Genomic DNA, 4178 nt, shown 5'->3' on the forward strand with positions numbered 1-4178 from the left:
CTTATAGATATTGAGAAAGAGATAAACGTCATGCTGGATTCTGGCACCGATTTGATCAATGAAGTTAAAGAAGCATTGAAGGATGATCCTAAGCTTTAGACGTCGTCGTTTAAACTCAGTTTTAAATAAGGATCAAATTAAAGTTCTAAATGGAACGTACAAAGAAATTCCAAAATGGGCTAACAACACAGTAGTGAAAGTTTTAAAACTGCATTTTGCTTGCGGATCTTCTGCTTATAAAGAACTCTTGAAGCAAAATAACCCTTTACCAGGACTGAGAAAATTAAATAGGAAAACTGAAGGATTTAAATTTGAGCCAGGAATAAGCGATGATATTTTTAAATTCCTTGAAATTAAAGTTAGCACCTTTAAAAACTAGGAGGCACAGCAATGCGCTGTCGTGGTGGATGAAATGGCTATAACGCCAACAACCAATTTACTGATCTATCGGCAGATACATTACTACCATCGACATATAGAAATGGACCGGTAACGCTTTGGGGAGAACTGAAATGGGCTTTAGAGAGAGAAAAAACATATGAAACGTAGACCTACCTTTATCTATTTCAGGACTATATCAAGTGAATTGGTGGCCCCGGGTATTGCCTAAATATTCTCTACGGTTAATTTAAAAAAAAGATAAATAATACATTAGAAATTTGTAGTTATAATAAATTGAATTTTAAAGAACTTTCATGTAAAATAACCTGTTTTAGATAGATTATTTTAAAAACTTGGTAACCTTGAATTCTTTTTGAATTTGGATAGAAAATGCTACAATAACAATCGTTTTGTGAGTTTAAAAATAATGTAAAAACTGTCAAAAATTTGAACAATATTTCTATAACATACAAAATAACCATTTGTATTGTATAGGTACAAAACTTCATATTTTGAGGTTTTGTTTTTGTTGTAACATTTTTTATTTTACTATATTCAATAACTTTACTTACGTATGAAAACATATCCCCATATAAACGTCTTGACAACGCCCACAAACTGCACAAGCTACCACCATTTTTTATATTTATTTACAATAAATTATAATTAAATAAATTATAAATTAATCAATTTTGAAAAGTGCGATAAACGTTACATTATTGGGGCACTCGCGACACGAAGCACGGTCTTGTGCTGCGCCAAACTTCAACCAACGAAAATATTCTCGACTAATCAGCTTTATCTAGAAAGAGATAGGTCTACGTTCTTATGTTTTTTCTCTCTCTAGAGCCCATTACCGTTCTCCCCACAGCATTACGGGTCCATTTCTATATGTCGATGATTACTACCCAGGAAAAAAGAAACGATTGAACTGAAGCGCTTTGAAATTTGTATCTTAAAATTCCAGATTGGCAAAGTTGCATTTCAATTGTTTTGGGACTCTTTGAATTGGTCAGCTATTTGGACTTCATTAAATCTGCCAAGCCACATTCGGAGATGTACTCGTTTTATAGTTTTAAGACATTCTGAATAGGAGAACTTAACTTCAAAAAACTAAATTAAGTTCAATCCGTGATGTACGATTGACAGAAGAAACGAATGAATCGTTTCAAGTTCTCAATGAAATGTAGTTTGAAGGATGTTAAACTGAATGGAGAAAGTGCAGGTTCCCTTTTACAGAAACGAACCTGCATCATACAATTGATGTTTGATGAAGTCCGATGAACTGTATAATGCAGATTAGGCTCTTCATTATTTAATTGTAGTAAATGGGAAGTGGCTGGAAGAAAATTTGAATAGGAAAATGCAGATAAGTTAGGGACTGTCCACTGTGGCGAACTTCTGAAACCATAGAAATGCTACCTGCAGGTAGCATTTTTAAGTTGCATTTTAAATTGGGCTCAAAACCAATTTTAGCACTGTTTTTACTAGTTTAGAACAATAAGTGAATACAAAAAATGAATATTTTTCGGAAATTAAGTGTTAAATATAGAATTTTTATCGTATTCATTGAAAAAACACATTTCCTGTTAAAATTGTGTTAGTCTAGAAAATAATTATTTTACTATATCATAAGTTTCAACACACCATAAGCTAAAATGAACTTTAATCAATGCATATAGCAAAATTTTTGATTCAAAATAGGCAACAAATATTAATTATAGACGAGCAGAAATGAAATATGAATTCTATAACCTACCTTTTAGGTTCACTTTTATGTCAAGATAAGTAAATTGGAGCTTATAATTTGTTTAAACCTATATAATATACTAAAATATCGATATTTTGACAAAAATAGTTTTAACATAAATCGTGTTTTTCGTTGTATACGATGAAAATTACACATATGTAACACTTAGTTTCCAATAAATCTTAATTGTTTTCATCCCCTTAGTAGTTTAATCTATGCGAAATAATTAAAAAATGGTTGTTATAAGCTCAAATTAAAATCAAAATCCTACCTCATGGTTTCGCGACTTCATATTTTGGCCGCATTGGAAAAATAGATGGCGTATGGAAGCGCAGCGGATCCCAAAAGTATTATTACGATTACCCGTCGTTTTTTACTCAATAACGAAATATTTCTTGGTGAATCGTAAAATAATCAATTCTCCGATTATTTTTTTCTTATTTTTTAACAAATAAAAAGACTGACTGATTAGTATTTAAGTCCGTGGTTATAGAAATAATAAAAAGAGGTGAAGCAATTGGACTCAGTTTATTGCATTATTTCAGATCAAGGACCAGGTAATCAAGGTATGTGGAGATTATTTGAAATTCTTGCCGGTCGCTATTCTAAAGTTCAAAATTATTGTGAACATCCTAATGACAAAACACGAGAACTATGGTTTTTCGGCGATACTCCACATGTCTTCAAAAATATGAAAGCTGGCCTATTCAGTAGCGATTTTTTCACAATACCTGCAAAATTTATTAAAAAATACAAATTAACCACGAATACAGTATCGGTACAGGATTTTTTCGATTTACTTGACTTTCAAAAAAATTTTGGGTCATTTTTCATGCTGACAAAAAACTCAAAGAGGAATAATTAGATAAAAGCAAGCATTTAAAAAAATGAAAGTTGCAGGCGCAACCAATGTTTTCTGTAAAGAGGTCAGCGCCGCGTTTGAATTTTTAGCTGATGAGTGTTTCAAAGCGCAGTACAAGCCTCCTGATTTGTTAAAAAACTATTTATTCAAACGGTTTAAAATAATGACATCACGCCAACTTTCATTAGCTCTAAGTAAATAGAATCCTATCGTGTGCAAAGAGACTGTAGATTTTCTGAAAGAAAGTATCGATTTTTTTACTTTATTAAAAGTTGGAAGTAAGGGACACTGGAAACCTTTTCAAACTTTACCTATTTTATCAACAACGTGTTTCTTAGAAATATCTCAGTTTCTGCTTATTGATAAAGGTTTTGCTTTTGTTTATGGTGGTAGATTTACTCAAGATTGCATTGAAAATAAGTTCTGTATATTACGAACTACGCATCCAGTTCCTAATGCACTGCAATTTAAGAATGATGCAAAGCTCGTTACTGTATTAGAATTTACGAAAGATGTTTCAGCGGGCAATTATGCCACAGATGATAGAGAATTCGGCAGGGTTCTTAGATTTGTTAGAAAAGAAAAACCAAACTAAAGAAGCAAACCAAAGTGAAAGCAGCGCTGTGCAGTGAACATCTATTTTATTAGGTGCTGTGACTACACGGAAAAAAAATTCTTGAGGCGAACGAGTGAATCCAGAATATATTAAACTCAAAGAAAGTGTACGCTTGGATTAGGTAAAACGTTTAGTTAGAAGAGTTACACATTTAGTTACTTTATGTAAATTGTTCTCGTAAATCAGGAATTTGGACAAAATTGCTAAGTTCGAAAGTTTATTATTTTCGGCAGATTATGTATAATTGTATTATCTTAAGATTAGAAAAAAAATTTAGTTGTTATAGAAATATATTAACTCACAGTAGCCAATTTTTCGTCTGGTATCGCGAAAATGAATTTCCCTGAAATCCGTGTAATGCATTTGGAGGTCAAGTTTGTTGTTTTTATCGCCTTGCTTGATATTTCAATATAGTTATCGCCTACAATCGAAACAAATGTAAATTATTATTATTGCATCATAAACTACATTTAATATTAACAATCGCGCACATTTTAAGTGGTAAAAAGCGTTTAATTGTCCAAAGTAAATCTCAACTGTCACTGCTCCCGATTAGACTGTCGCCATTT

General features: G+C 31.9%; 1 long non-coding RNA gene across 2 annotated transcripts in view; it reads left to right on the top strand.

Moving 5' to 3' along the window:
• LOC117167356 overlaps window positions 1–4178 on the top strand; it is a 30828-nt gene that overhangs the window by 25786 nt on the left and 864 nt on the right. The window contains exon 6 of one of the 2 annotated variants that reach the window (XR_004466380.1): window positions 8–391. The exons of the other annotated variant lie outside the window; for it this stretch is intronic. This is a non-coding gene — a long non-coding RNA (uncharacterized LOC117167356). Of the gene's footprint in view, window positions 1–7; window positions 392–4178 lie in introns of those variants that run through there. 2 annotated transcript variants of the gene reach the window in all.

Source organism: Belonocnema kinseyi, chromosome 2 (genome assembly GCF_010883055.1).
Source record: "Belonocnema kinseyi isolate 2016_QV_RU_SX_M_011 chromosome 2, B_treatae_v1, whole genome shotgun sequence".
Taxonomy (NCBI): Eukaryota; Metazoa; Arthropoda; class Insecta; order Hymenoptera; family Cynipidae; genus Belonocnema; species Belonocnema kinseyi.